This window comes from Miniopterus schreibersii, assembly GCF_964146895.1.
Source record: "Miniopterus schreibersii genome assembly, chromosome: 4".
Taxonomy (NCBI): domain Eukaryota; kingdom Metazoa; phylum Chordata; class Mammalia; order Chiroptera; family Miniopteridae; genus Miniopterus; species Miniopterus schreibersii.
Genome location: NC_138105.1, coordinates 18,835,908 through 18,851,769, shown reverse-complemented (window position 1 = coordinate 18,851,769; position 15,862 = coordinate 18,835,908). Strand labels below are relative to the sequence as shown.

The following is a 15,862-nucleotide window of genomic DNA, read 5'->3' as shown; positions in this document are numbered from 1 at the left end:
TGCAATGATATCCATGTTACTGGAAACACTGTGAAGTTGTAAGTGCATCACTGTGATTTGCAGTGCAGCAAGCACAAAGTGATGACAGTGTCATATATGGTCTTTACCGCAACTACTCAACTTCATTACTGTAGAGCAAAAAAAGCCATAGACGACATGTAAACAAATGAGCATGGCTATGCATTTGTAAAAAAACTTTATGGGCACTAAAATTAGAATTGCATAAAATGTTCACATGTCAAAATATTGTTCTTTTTTTTAAACCATAAAAATGTATAGGCAAGAAAATTAAATAAAAGGCAGTCAGGTTAAAGAGGAAGAAGTAAAATGATCTCTGTTTACAGATGACATAATCTTGCATATAGAAAATCCTAAGGAACCCGCTATCAGAACTCAAGGTCAGCAAGTCTACAGGATATAAGACATATCTATCTATATATATAGATATGTATCTGTTAGAATATACATCAATTTTATTTCTATTCACTTGCAATAAACAATGAAACATGAAATTAAGCCCTAGCTGGTTTGGCTCAGTGGTTAGAGCATCGGTCCGAGGACTGAAGGGTCTCGGGTTTGAGTCTGGTCAAGGACACGTACCTCAGTTGCAGGCTCGATCCCTGGCCCCTGTCAGGGCACATGCAGGAGGCAACCCATCAATACGTCTCTCTCACATCCATGTTTCTCTCTTCCTCTCTCCCTCTCCTGCCCACTCTCTCTGAAAAGCAATGGGAAAAAAATCTCTTTGGGTGAGAATTAAAGAAATGAAATTAAAAAAACAATTTCGTTTATAATAGCATCAAAAAGAACAAAATATCTGGGAATAAATTTAACAAATGAAGTGCAGGACTTAAACTCTCAAAATTACAAAATACTTTGTTGAAAGAAATTAAAGAAGATCTAAATAAACAAAAACATCTTATGCTTATAAATCAGAAAACGCACTATTGTTAAGATGGCAATATTGCACAAATATATAAAGAATGCTTACAACTCAATAATGAAAAGATAAACTACTCAATTTAAAAATGGGCAAAGGAACACTCAACAACAAAAGCAGAACAACTTGATTAAAAAATGGGCAAAGAACATGACTAGACATTTTGCCAAGGAAGACACACAAATGGCCAATAGGCACACGAAAAGATGTTCAACATCGTTAGTCATTAAAAAAATGCAAATCGAAATCATGAGACACCACTCCACACCTGCTAGGGTGGCTAGACTACAAAGGACAGGTACTAGCATGTGCTGGCGAAGAAGCTGAAACCCTCACGCTGCTGCTGGGAACGCAAAATGGCTCGGCTGCTTCGGAACCCGGTCTGGCAGTTCCCCAAAAGGTTAGGCCCAGAGGTGCCATGTGCCCAGCCATCCCACTGCCAGGTAGATGCATATTCAGGGGAAACGAAAACACACGTTCACATAAAAATTTATACACAAAGGTTCGTAGAAGCATTTTTCATAATAGCTAGAAGTATAAACCACCCCAATGTCCATCAACTAATGAATAAATAAATAAAATGTGGTGTATATATACATATACACATACAACTGAATATCATTGGCGATAAAGAGGAGCGAAGCACTGATACATGTTACAACACAAATGAACTTTGGAAAACATTATGCTAAGTGAAAGACGCCAGTCACAAAAGACCACATATGGCATAATTCCATTTACATGGAATGTCCAGAATAGGCAAATCTATAAAGACAGGAAGTAGATAGGTGCTTGCCTAGGCCTGAGGGGGTAGAAGGCTAAAGAGTACAGGGGTTCTTTTTGGAATGACAAAAATGCTCTAAAATTGACTGTAGTGATAGTTGCACAACTCTGTGGCTATATGAAAAACCATAAAAACTTGAAAGGATGAATTGTACGATACGTGAACTTTATCTCAATAAAGCTTGCTGAGACATACCAAAACAGGCAGCAGGCTCCTTTCCTGGGGGCAAATACTCTCCATAGTCAAGATTGGACTGGGGCCCACATAATCTTATTGCCCCTGACATCTGGTCACATCCAACCTCAGGGCTCCCACTTACCAACCCTTCTAGCAATGGGAAAGAAGTTCAGCTCCTGACTTCCTAAGAGACCTAACCTAAACAGACCCCTCTGTCCCCCAAACAGAGACCCTCTTCACAAATCATTGTTACCATCACTTTGATCACCACGGCCACCATTCCAGCCCATCTCAGCCCCTACCCCAGCCCACCTCCGGACCACTGGTCCAGCCAATGTCCTGGACAACAGCAGCTTCCATTTATGGGGCACCTGCTATGCTGTCTCTACTCCTATTGCCAACCTGCATACCAAGGAGCCTGGACTTTATCCTGAATGTTATAGGGAGCTACTGAATGGTTTTAAGCAGTCTAACCTTAAGGTCCTATCTGCGTATTGAGATTTACTCTGTAGCATGGAGAACGAATATAAGACTGGAGTAGACCAGTTAGCAGGCTGCTCAGTAATTCCAGGTGACACAAAGGGGGTGAGAGTGAAGATGAAGGGAACTGGGAATATTGAAGACGTGCTTAGGAGGTGAAACTTAGAGAGCCTGGTTTCAGACTGGACACGGGGGATAGGACAGAGGCTGGAGTCAAGATGCCCTCAGCACGGGCAAGTTCAGCAGCCCAGGGCAGCAGTCTCCCATTGACTATGGAGGTCTTTGAGTCTTGATAACCCTGAGGCTCCCAAGACCAGATCCCTCGAGTCCCTATCAATAGGATTCCCCAAAGACTCACAGTGTAGGTATTTCAGTGAGGAACGAGACTGATAGGATTAATCTGACCACCACAGAAAGGGTCTTTTAGTTTTCATTCCCTTTTAAGAGAAAAAGTAACTCTTTACTCTGGATACCAATGGATCTCCAGGAGGTCCAATCTTTCTTCTATCAAATTTCTATTATTTTCACCTTTTTATCAGTCCTTAAAAATCCTTCAATCAATCAAGTCCACAGACATTTGATGGTCCTGCTAGGTACCAAGTATGATATACTGTTAGGTTTAAGGATTTAGAGATGATCTCCTTCCCCCGAGCAAATCCTGATCTTAAGAAGGGACCCAGGGCTGATTTTTACTGAAGCACAAATGAGTGATGTCTTAATGTGATCTTCCTTTAAAGGAGATTTGAATTAAATTATTTTATTTCAAAAGTAGTTCACAGACAAATATAAATAAGACATAAAAATTACAAGAACTTCCACCACCTAAAGATAATCATAAGCATGTTGGTCTTTCTCTTGCCAGACTTCTATGCTATTTCTTTCTTCTCTTTTTCTATTTTATTATAACTAGGGAATTTACATTTTACTTAAGAAGAGCATCTTAGGATAAAAAATGTCCCCAGTGTGGCTGCTATTTGATGCAGAGCTTTCTCAAGCCCTCAAAAGTCATATGTCTCAGGTTTCCACATACATAGTTGTTTCTAAAGGAGGCCCGGCTGGATTTCTGGCCATGCTAGGTGTTAATATTTACCAGCTTCCTCTGCAAAAGTTCTGCCCACCTCCGTTTGGGACTATAGAAAAGAAAAGTAACAGACAACCTTGAAGCCAGGGCAGGGGCTGGTCATGGGGAGAAGTCTCCCAAAAGGCAGCTGGAATTACTACATTCTTTGCATGGCTCCTGCCTCTGTCTAAATAGTAAATTGCTGCTAGGACTGGTGCATTCGTGACAGAGACAAGTGAAAATTTGTGTTGAGAATGATGTCCCAGACTCTTCCGAGGGGAAACTGATTCAAAGGATTATTTCAAAGGATTGTTAGTAGAAAAAGAATTTAAGGCTCCCCGGGGTAGAGCTGCCTCTGAGCCAGGCTGTTTCAACACGTCCAACATGTCCCCTAGAAGGTCAGTTGGAGTGAGCCACACACAGAGACCAGACTCCCAATGCCAGGGACACAGATGGTCAATGCTGGCCCCGTCCCTGACTGGCTGAACCTTCATGACTGACCCCAGGGGAGAGCTGGAGAGTTTCCCCATCCCGTGGGAGCTGGAATGCAGTGCTGGAGGTTCCAACACTTCCCTCACACCCAGGGGAAGGATATGCCTTCTGTAGAACATTTAGCTTCTTTCTAAGCAGAAAATTTTCGATGTTGAGAGAGAGCAAAAGCTCTCCTTTCACTGAAACATAAGAGCACCTTCCCATGTCCACCTCTTTAGGAAGGTGCTGGTCCCGAAGCTGTACAGTGACCTACTCTTTCCTAGGGATCTGAGGGGGTGGTCTTAGATGTCCCCACGCAGATTCCTAGGACAACTACTCTCTACAGCTAGGATTGAACCAGGGTCTACACAATCTCACTACACTTGATGTCTGGTCACGTCCAACCTCAGGGTCCCCATGTACCAACCTGTCCAGTGGTGGGAAACAAGTTCAGCTCTGGACTTCCTGTGAGACCCAACTTGAATGGACCCCGCTTGTCCCCCAAACAGAGATCACTTCACGAATCATTGTTACCATCACTTTATCACTGCCACCATTCCAGCCCCTGTCCCAGTCACCATCTTAGCTGCATCCCAACTACTAACCCAGTCAATATCCTGACCACTGCTGCCAACAAACAGCTCCCATTTATTGGGCATCTGCTATGTTGTCTCTAATCCTCACTGTGAACTTATAAGTTCACTGAAGAGGAAACCGTGGCCCCAAAATGTTGAGTCATGGCGCAGAGAAGAGGTGGAGCTGGGCTTTCCTTCTAGTCTGGATGATCCTGAGCCTGTGCTGTTCCCACTGCCCCCTGCTGCCTCCCTATGGAAGGCTGAGCTCTGGATACAGACTGAAAAGGATAACATACCAATTTGCTGGCTATGTGACCTTGGACAAGTCACTTACCTTCATTGTGCTTCACTTTCACCTTTACAATGACAGTTTTGTTTGAGGCAGTGTCTGTGGGTACGTCTGTGGCTATGTACTGGGATGAGGTGAGGTTAGGGGTGAGGCCACTTCCTGCTCTGCAAGCCCAGAGCAGCCAAAAACTAGAGTTGCCATGGGGACCTAGTTAGTCATGGTCAGGCTGCAGGGCGCCTGTCCACCCCCTGCTGACCCTCTAGGGTGCCATATTCTGTGGTCAGGAAGACGGACACTGGGAATGCCTTTGGAATGTTCCATCTGCTGGGAGCCCTTTGGAGGGCTGATGGAATGATAAGGCAACAATAGCAGCCTGGGCTCTGTGGCTCTCATCTTTCCCTTTAATGAGGTTCCTTCTGCCCCACAGCCATGGAAAGCTCCCAAGTTCCCCACAGATGCCTCCTTGGCCCTTCTGCCCTGCCTTTCATCCTACACCACCCAGTTTTCTCAACTCCTAATTCTGTCTCTGAGACCTCAGTCCCCAGGCCCTTGACCAACCAGGCAGAAAATCCACTGGTTACAACACTGGGACCTCGGCCCAGCGGCCCCTTGCTATATACCATCTCCCTGGCTGGCCCTGGCAGTCCTTCCTGGCCTGGCAGGAAGGCCCAAGTTCATAGCCTCAGGGTCTCTGCAGAGCACAGTGGCCAGGAAGAAGGACCCTGGATGGGAAGAGGCATTCACCAGCTAAGTTGCCAGGGAGACAGCACAGCATAAGGGCATGGAATTTATAGTCAAACCGACTAGGCTTAGAATTCTGGCTCTGCCTTTTCCAGGCCGTGTGACCTTGGGCAAGAGATGTAACCTTTCTGAGCCATACTTTCCTCATGTGTAAAACAAAGACAATAATATTTACCTTGCAGGGTAGTAGCAAGGATTAACCAAGATAATATATTTAAAGCACCCAGTGCAGTGCCTGACACATAGTTGGCACCTAGTAAATGCTGGTTTCCTTTCCTTTCCTGGACCCCTACCCAGCCTCTGCCAACACCAGTGGGCAAACAAATTGAGCAGATCACCTCTCACTTATTTGAGAGGCCAGGGCTCAGCGGACATACCTTTGGTCCTTTAACCTGTGCAAGCTGGGGACTACAAAAGGTGGGAAAGAGGAAAATGAGAGGGGTGGGAAGAAGGTGGGTGGGCAGCAGAAGGGCATTGTGGCACGAGGCAGGAGAGCTTGTGTGGCTCAGGGCCCTGAGCACCTCCAAAGAAGTGCAGGGGAAACTGCTTTGTTCAAAGCAGCCGGCCCCTGGGGGGTTTGAGGGGAGGTCACATAGGCTCCAGATTCAGAGCCTGATGTCAAGTGGGTCCTTCCCACTGTCCCATCCAGGCCAGAAGCAGGGAATCTGATATTTACATACCTCTGCAGATGTCCCAACAGCCTGCCTGCCCCACTCCGGTGCAGGAGGACTAATCACACCAAGGCCGAGCTCCCTTTGGAAAGCCCCGTGACCTCAGTGATCCCGTGCTCTAAATAGCCAGGGGGGCAGTGTGTGTATGTGTATGTGTGCACGCAGAGGAGGCTGTAGGCCTGGTTCAGAGGGATACAACATCTGGCCAGCTGTGAGCCTCAGCCAGATGTGCGCTGGCCAGATGTAGGGCAAGCTCCTCTGGGTGGGGGCTGCACAGGGGGGAGTCATAACCTCATTGTGCAGCCTAAGCCTGAACATATTACTCTGGAATATGTGCACCATCAACAGCATTGCCATTAAAAAAAGGCCCTCAATAAAGAGGAAAGAGCAAGGCCCTGAGCGTTGCCAGGGGGCCTCTGACACACTTTCTGGGGTGGGGGCGAGCCTGGGAGAGGCCTGGCAAGCACTTAATCCTGGACCCTAGCAGTGCATGTGCTTGTGAGGAGTGGGGGGCTGAGCTGGGAAAGGTGTCTCCCACCCTGCAGAGAGCTACTGAAAGCTCAAAGCCGTGGACATGGCCAAAAAGTGCTTCTGCGACTGAGGTTAAAGGGTTAGCGGATCCGGGGAAAGGGGTACCGGAGTCTGGGAAGAATTAGAAGTGAGCCAGCAAACAACTCTGGGCCCCTTTCCTCGCCTTCTTGAAACTAGGTATTCTGGATGCTTCCAGCAGGGAAAGTGCTAGAATGTCTGTCTACTTCTCCCCTCTCCACCGTCCCCATTCCCACCCCTACGCCCCATCCCGAGAGAACCAGCCAGACAAGCCACACAGAAGCAAAGCCAGGATATCAGGGCTGGGCCGCCCCACTACCTGGGGGCCCTGGACCTGGCTCCAGCCAGCTGTTTCAGGAACATTGACAAGGTTGGGTGGTCACAGCAGGCTTCCTGGAAGATAGGGGGTCTCAAAAGATAAGGGATTTGGCCAGATGATGAGAAGAGGACAGCACAGGAGAGTGTCGGCCCTGAGAAGCTGAGGCAGAGAGGGAGAAACAAAGGAAGACTCACAGGGGAACCAGAAGGACCTCAGAGCCCCTGAGACTCAAGCCCTTGATCTGACAATGGGGAGAAAGAGGTATACTTAACAGGAGGAAGCCGTGGAGGGATCCTCGACAATGGGCTTACAGGCACTTGGGGACCCCCCCCCAACCCAGGCAGCTTTTCTGCTCTGGAAGCCCAAAGAGAGCCAGAAATAATGGGCCAAGGTCGGGGGCAGGTGGACTGTTCTCTAGGAAGGACAGGGAGGTGGTGTCAGGAGCTGATGAAGAATGGTACCCAGAGAGGAGTGGGAGACGCAGAAGCCAGCAAGGGGCTGGGCTGGCTGCTCTCTCCCAATACCTCCTACAAGTTTGAGGCAAACACAACTGCTTCTCATTAGCAAAAGTGACCGTGGAAGAGAAATCCAGCCCAGCCCAGGTCATGGTCACAGCCCTGAGCAGCCAACCTCAGCTAAGCCAGAGAGGAACAGGCTGGGGCCCCAGGAAACCTGTAGCTGCTGTCCAGCCCTGGGGTCCCCAGGCCACCCAGGCCAGCACCTGTAGTGGGCAGTGATGAAAGGGAGGAATTGAAATGGCTGGAGGAACAGAAAAGGAAGGAATCTGTGTTAGGTCAATACCCTCCTTCTGGCAGTCTTGCCTGCTTTTTCCCTCCTAATTCGTTTATCAACATCCTGGCTAAATCTAACCCCACCAATCTCCTGCTGAGAAAATGGCAATGGCTTCCTACCGCCTAAATTAAGACAAACTTCTGAGCCCACATTTAAAGATTCTCTGTGATTTAGCCCCCCTTAACCTCATCGGTTTTCACTCCCACAGTTCCCTAAACCGAGCCCTCCACTCCAGCTCCTCTGCAAAGGTCCCTGCGCATTTCCTGCCAAGTCCCTCGGAATCTTTGCTCGCAGTTTTCTTAGCATAAAATGCTTTTTGTCTCTACCAACTCATTATTTTACATTCCACTCATCTGTAACATTGGGAGGGTAATAATGCCTACCTCATAGGGTTTTTGTAAGGATAAAATTAGAAAGTGCTTGGAACAGAGCCTGGCACAGAACAACGTTCGCTATTTGTATGGTTATTATTGTTCTTCGTTCCCCTTCCCATCTGAGCCCACGTTCCACCTTCTCCATAAAGCATCAGCTCCCTGATCTGCCCACCCATGACTGTCATCAACCTGCTTCTCGCATCTACCAACTCAACTCACTTCTGCTCAAACAATATGTGTCAGGTGCCCTAAACAATGCTAGTCACCGCGGTAGGCAGCAAGAAGGAAATGGGGACTTGAGACAGTCACTGTCCTGCCCTCTAAGAGCTTACAGTCTGGAGGGATTCAAACAAGCAAAAGGCAGTTACGAGAGGGCATGCGAGTGCTGAGCTCAGCTTCTATGCACAGAGCACCAGGGGAGCACAGAGGTAAGACCAGCACTGAGGATCAGGGAACGCTTCCTGAAGGAAGTGATAAACAAGCGGGCATCTGAAAGTTGAACAGGAGTTAGCAGGGTGGAGAGAGGAAGAGGGGTGGAAAACAGCAGGAACAGCATGAGGGGAGGGGGAAGGTGATGGATTTGGAAACTACAGTGAGCTCAGTAGGGTTAAGAATGAACTGTGAGGAGAGATGGTGAAAGCTGAGGCTAGAGAGGTTTGGCAGGAGTGAGATCTGGAAAGGCTGCGTAAGCTGGACTGATGCTGGGGCTGAGTCCTGTGGGCAATGGGGAATCATGGGAGGGGCCGTGCTGCTCACTTTGGCCTTAACATACGTGTCTGGAACTATTTTTAACTGTTTCACATCTATCAGACTTGTCTCTCAGGAGATGTAAAACCTGGTGCCTTCTCACATGCCTTTTTAAATGAGGTAGAATATAAATAGGTAGATATCTATCAGATGCTCCTTGAGGGCAGACCATGGACTACACTGGGTTTTGCACAGAGCAGGAGCCGAGAGCATGTGTGGAGCCAGGTGGTGGTAGAGGAGCACTCTGCACTCAAGAGGTGGGGGGAAACCTGGATCAGCACCCAGCCACAGGCAGCCTGGGGACAAACCACTCAAGTGCCCTCACTCAGTTTCTGCCTCTGTAAACTGAGGACCATGCCACCTGTCTACCTGCCTACCATACGTGGGAATGCAGGTGAAAGCCAAGGTCCCCAAAGGAGGAAGCAGATGCCGAGACAGAGAGGAAGGCTGGATCCCACTGAGGAGCTGGCTCTGGAGGCTGAAGAAGGGACCCCAAACCAAGAACAAGAAACAAATCTGTGTCTCTCAGCAACCCCCACCCCATCCACAGTGCCTTCTCCATCCATTTCTCTCTCTCCAGCTCATGGAAATCACTACCAACCCTGAAAGTTGCCCAGTTGCCCTTTCCCAACACATATTGCAGTAATCGGGGACCCGAAGATGTCAGCTTAGGAGGCTCCAGGCTGTCCCTCTCCTGACCAGTTAGCACCTCTTTCAGGAAGCCTTCCCTGACTCACCCCCAACTCACAGTGTTCTCTCCCATCCCTGACTTTTGCACTTCCAGGCGGCACCATTCATGAAGTACATGACTGTGACTTCCCTCTAAGGGATCCAGACCTCAGAGAGCCCCTCCCATCCTCAAGACTCTAATATCCTTGAGGGCAGGATCTGGCTGTTGCCTCTCCAGCATCCGCCCTGGTCCCCAGCACAGGCTTCCTAAAGGTGTTGGGTGCTGGCTCCTGCTCCTTCCTCTTTGAAGCTGAGGAAGATTTGAGGTTCTGCATGGGCCAGAGCGGGGACCCAGGGATGGAGAGTGGGAGAAGAGTGCCTCTTCCGACATACACCTACTCTGCTTTCACCAGGCTAGAGCCATAAGCTGAGAGCAGTGCTCATGTAGCTGCTAGATGAAAGGCTGGACAGCAAGTGTCAAAACCCCAATTGGCAGGATGTGGAGGTTCCTGGAGGCAAGGCGATGGGGCAGGTGGGGAGGCCAACAGCTGCCCAGAAAGAAATGGAAATGTAGGCAGGCTCTAGGGCCTGACAATGGGTCTGAGGCAAGGCTTCACTCCAGGAAGCTGCCCCCAACCCCTCCCCAGCTTCATGGTAGAGTGGGTGTGTCCAGAACAGAGAAGCAAAGCTGAAAAATGGGCTACCATCTGGAGAAGTTGACAGGGGTCTGGAAGACAGTGTCACCACAAGGCCTTCTCCCTGAGGCAATCAGGGCAGGCAGGCCTCATCAGCACTTTGAATAAGCATCTGGCTGGTTCCAGATGTGAAACCAGATGTGAGAAAATGACATCCTGGCATTGGCTAGTCCATTCTCTACCCTTCCAGCTGGCAGGGTCTTCTCAAGGTCTTTCTGTCCATGTCCCTGCCGGCATGCCTCCCTTGGTCTCATGTCTCCAGCTACAGGACTCTTGTGGTTGGCCAAGTGGCTCCTCACATCTCACTTTGGTTCACCCCAGAATTAATTTATTCTCTTGTCCCATGGAGATGGGAACTAGCTGGTCACCATTCCCCTACTCAAAACTCTGATTGTGTGTGTATGTGTGTGTACATATGTATGTGTATGCATGCACATTCACATACCAAGTCAGATCCCTGGCCCTGAAAGGAGCATTGGAAAGGATGCAGCCCCACCCACCTGCTATCCAGGTAAGGAAGACCAGGAGAGGAGAGGTCTGCCAGGGGCATCTAGGAAGCAAGACGTGGTTCTAGTAGACTTAGATCTCAGGCATCAGGCTTCCAATGCTCTTTCCACGCTGCCACCTCTCCCCCACCCATTCCACCCCTAAAGACACCCAGCTCCGATCTCTGTGTTGATTCGGGGAGTGAAGGGAGCCTGTTTCCCAGGTAGGGCTCTCACTGTCAAGAGCTGTAGGTGTTGACATACAGACGTCAGAGGGAAGGGGAGCAGCTGAAAGACGGCACGGCCTCTTCCGGGCTGGATTACGTGGGATTAAGAAGAGCTTGAAAGAAGCCAAGAGGGATTTGGGGAAGAGGGTAGATGATAGAAGAGAGGCTCCAAATGCTGGCTTCTGAGGGATGGAGCCCAGGCCATGTGGACTTATGGGGGAGGCGCCCTTTCTCACCTAGGGAGAGCCCTCCATTTCCTGGGGGCCTTCAGCCATCGTCACCTCACTCCTCAGGGGCCAGCCCTTCTGGATTCTTCCATGGTGGGCCCGGGGACTACTCTAAACTATAAGGTACTTCCCGGATTTTTCCTGGGACAAGGATCTCAAAGGTAATCTTTTCAAAGACTAGTTCACTTCATCTTACAAAGCAGTGCAAGGCCTGACTCTAACTTTGCCCAGCCTCAGTCTCTCAGTCTGTGAAATAGGCAAAGACCACCCGGAGTGGGAGAGGAAACAGCATCTTCAAGCAGAACGTGTGGCCACCTCACCCCCAAATCACTCCCACGTGAGCTGCAGTTCGAGGCTCAGGGTCTACTCTGGCTTTCTTAGGAGGGGCGGCTGGATAGTGCCGGGGGCCCACGAATAGAAAAGAATGCTGGCCTTTCCAAGCATCGATAATTCTCTGAATTTGAAACCTCTCTTTTTCACAGCACATACTGTACAGTCCCTTCATTAAGGATTAATTACCAGCCAAGTTTGAAGTCTTTGGAGTTGTTTGGAAGCTACATGAGCTGAAAACGAAAACATGACTATTTTGTTTTTTTCTAAGTGGAAAAAGGGTATTTTTTTGTGGGTATTTGCAATGCTCATGAACAGCTGAGGGGGGTTTTATTCTATCTTTCCAAAAATCATTGCTCTAGGCCATAACCAAATATGGAAAAAATGACCAAAAAATAAATAAAAATCCCCAAACCACGAACTTTTCAGAAAGTTACAAATAGTTGAAATAGAAGTGGGTAACAGAAATGGCCGGTGGCCTTGCCCAGCACAATTTCCATGCATTTCCTGCCCTCCCTGCCCACCACTCATGCCAGTGAGGTGCCCGGGCATCTCTCAAGAGATTTTCCCTTCTAGGCATCCTAGAACCAAGGAGCCAGGCACAGAACTGAGTGCTGGGGGAGACCTCAGCACTGGACTAACATGCTCATTTCACAAGTGAGGAAACAGACCCATCAGAGGGTTTAAGTGACTTGCCCCAGGCCCCATAGCCAGCTATGGCAGAACCAGATCCCCAAGCTGGCTTTTACCTGGCTGTCCCCCCACCCCCAGAAGCATTGCAAGGCAGACCTTAGGGAGGGGGTGCGGGCATAATAGGTAAAAGGGATCAAACATAAGGTAACAAAAGGAAACTAGGCTTTGGGTGTTGAACACGCTATGGGACATACAGATATTGAATTATAATGTTATGAACCTGAAATGTATGTGATGTTATTAACCAATGTTACCTCAATAAAAAAATTATGCACACAAATACCTAATGAATAGGAAAACATTAACAACAAAACATTAAGTGAATAAAACTGGGGGTGTGGAAAAGAAGCCATCTGTGGCTGAGCTTGGGCCATGCACACCAGTGAGAATAAGAGGGGGCCTTATAGAGGAGAAGGTGTGGGCTTGGAGACAGAGACAAAGACTAGTCCCTGTCTTGGAAGGGAAGGGTGGGGGGGGTCTCATGGAAGACACTCACTGTGCTGGCCACCACCCCAGGTAGCTCTACAACTGCCCTGCCCAGCTCCTGGACACCTGGCATGAGGGGAAAGTAAGCAGGGGTTGGTGATGCTGCACCCCTTCCCCTGGGTCACAGGCTCTGATTTCCCAGAAACTATGTCAAATCAGGAATGTCCTCCGCAATGTCCCTCTAACCAAGATCCAGGCCAAAGCTCCTGGGATGGCATTCCACAGACCAATTTTTCCCAAGGAGGGAGAGAGAGAGAGGACAGGGGCTCTCCTCTCCTGGGAGCTTGGGCACAGGGCTCTGCCCTAGGTATGGTCCAGAATGGTACGATTTTGAGGTTAAAACTCTGGCAGCAGGCACCTGGGTTTGAATCCTGACACTAACACTTACTCACTCACTAGCTGTGTGACCCGAAAGTTACTTAACCTTGCTGTGACTCAGTTTCCTCATCTGTAAGTGGAAATAATACCAGTGCCTCTATCTTCTGCTTCACAGTAAGCGCCGTGAATATTGTAGCTATTATTACTGTTGTTATCCACTCAATATTGGCAACTTATGGAAGAAAGAATAAGCAGGTGGACACCTAAGAACCCAGAACCTACTTCCAAGGTTGGACAGAACCTGCCTGCTCCCGGCCCCCTGCCAGCTCCTCCACGAACTCTGAAAAAGTTGCCAGGCTCGTCTGGGCTTTGGTTTCCCCATTAGTAATACGGGGATAATAGAGCCCTTTGCTGTCCTGTCAAGTTCTTTGAGAGGCTCAGATGAAAGGCACCAGCAGTGGGTGAGATGCTGCTATTACAGCTAATGACAGAACCAACACGCTCATAAGCAGCTGCCCAGCTCTGACTCAGGCTGTTTACGGTTCTAGGCCTCACTAGTGACAGGTTGGGGGCGGGGGGGGGGGGTTAAGTGGGCCTGCGGTCAGTCAGGCTGAAGGGGGAGCCCAGGCTGGTGCCCTCACCTGCCCTGCTACGTTAATGCATCTCTGTGCCCTGGCTTCCCGCAGGGCTGCTTTTCTCTGGGTTCCTGTCTCTGGGTCCAGCTACTCTGCCCTGTCGCCCTGAGAATCCTGGCATCACTCACCCACCCGTCTGCCCCCCTCCCCCCCTCCTGCCAGGACTCTGGCTCCAGCCTTGCGTGTGACACATCACTCTTGAGGACAATCAAGCCTGTTTAGAAACATGTGGAAGCCATGGTCTCAGGCTGCTACAGCCAGAAGAAGGAAGCATTCCCCAAGTCTAGCCCCCAGCCCCCCACAGGCCCAGGGACGGTGGCCCAGAAGGGGACCATCGGCATGGTGCTGGACACCCTGTGTGACCTCCACGTCTGGTCAGATGTTGCAGCCCCTCCCTCTCCCCGGGTAATGTCTCATGGGAGGTTGACCAGGGAAGGGAGGTTTTCATAAATAAGCCCCCCCACCCCCGACGGTCCTGCAGGACCACTCCTGCTATGGATCACCAGTTCAGCGTCTAGACTGGGGTTGCCTCCCTGCCCCCCCTGCCAGTCTCCTATGGGAACTGGAGGTGGCAGGAGGGCTGGCGAAGCCAAAGAGCAGTTGAAACCAGGCTGTCACCCAGATCCCCAAAAAAAGTGCTTTCTCCTTGGCAGCTCAGTCCAGCTGCAGGAAGCCTCTGCAATCGCCTCTCTCCTAATCCTAGTTCTGGCCTGGGGACATGAAAACTCATCCAACTTGGATCCGAAGATGGCTTGGGGCTGTGGCAGCTCTGAGCAAATGCCCCTCAGTCTCCCAAAGTGTCTCCTTCTCACCAAAGCTCTGGCTTTTCTGACCAACCCAAAGAGCAACAGGCCGCTGGATGGCCAGATGGCAGGAGGCACTGGCAGCAAGGGTCACCTGCATGCCTCTTCCAATCTGTTTCTCTGGCCCCAAGAATTAGTCCTTGACCTCCTGGCATCCTTTCCCCCCTCTCCACCCTCACTTAGGCTCCTTCTACTCCCAGGTCTAGCCCTGACGGTCCTTCCTTCCACCAACACTGTGAAGCCCCTACGGCAGATCATGTGGCAGATGCCGGGTGCCAGAACTGGGATAGCCAAAGCAAGCACAGAGAGGAACACTGTGCTGGAGGCAAGCTATGGAGGGTGGAGAGGGGGAGAAAACTGAACCTCCAATGGGAGCAGGCTGGCCAGAAACCAGTGGGCTTGAAACAGTCAGGACAGAATGGGATACATTAGGAGAAGACTGGGGACAGCATTCCAGGCAGGGGTAATAACGCCAGCAAGGAATGGTGGAGGGAAGTCACTTGGCATCCCCAGGAGCATTAGCTCCTACAGGGCACACAGGCTGGGGTGGGGTGGCACAGAAAGTGACCCCAGATTGTGCTCTTGACATCCTGGGCAGTGAAGGAAGCACATGGATGCAGGGTAGGGTGTGGATGCAGCCAGGGAAATCAGCTCAGACTATCTTCACAGGAATTCCCTGGAGTTGAAAAGATTGGAGCCTCTTCTTCAGAAACCCAAGCAACCTTACAGAGGTAGGCCCTTTGCCATTTCCAGCCCTGGAAGGCAGGGAGGACTGAAAGGAAACACTCTCATCACTGTTTAATAGAGAGGGAAACTGAGGCTCATTAGTGCTTAGTCATCTGCCCAAGGTCTTAGTGTAAGTCAGCAACCAAGCCAGTGGAATATTCTAGATTCCCTGGGCGTCGAGGGGTCCTCAAGAAGTTACCTGCTCCACTGCTTGCCCCAGGCATGCTGGATCCCAACAAATGGGGCTTCTGACTATGCCTAACCATGTCAGGAAGCTTTTTTTTTAAACCACTGGTGCAAAATATTTGTTGAATTCAAATCTAGCCTGAGTCTTTCCTGCTGTGGTTTGAACATACAACTTGTCTGGTTCATAGGCAAGATGGAGTCATATAAAAGCCTCTCTAGACTTGGTTATTTTGGAGCTTCCCCTTAGAGTTCTCTTCTCCAGGCTCAATCTCAACAGTTTCTTCCTCTGTAGTCCTAAACCTGCCGTGACTGGCATGGCACACATGGTAGGTGCCCCATGACAATCAAATGAATGGTGGATGGTGAATAAATGAACCAGCGGCTTCCAGGCAAGCACAGCACTTGGACCTCCA

General features: G+C 49.6%; 1 protein-coding gene and 1 pseudogene across 5 annotated transcripts in view; one reads left to right on the top strand and one right to left on the bottom strand.

Annotated features, from left to right (window-relative positions):
• Window positions 1–15,862, bottom strand: part of NRG2 (neuregulin 2) — a gene marked incomplete at its 5' end in the record, with an annotated part of 175,791 nt that overhangs the window by 90,716 nt on the left and 69,213 nt on the right. The gene's annotated exons all lie outside the window — the stretch shown is intronic.
• Window positions 13,972–15,862, top strand: part of LOC308555577 (serine/threonine-protein kinase DCLK2 pseudogene) — a 33,266-nt pseudogene continuing 31,375 nt past the window's right edge. Inside the window, exon 1 of the transcript in view lies at window positions 13,972–14,139. The product of the transcript in view is annotated as a serine/threonine-protein kinase DCLK2 pseudogene (transcript). The remainder of the gene's footprint in view (window positions 14,140–15,862) is intronic.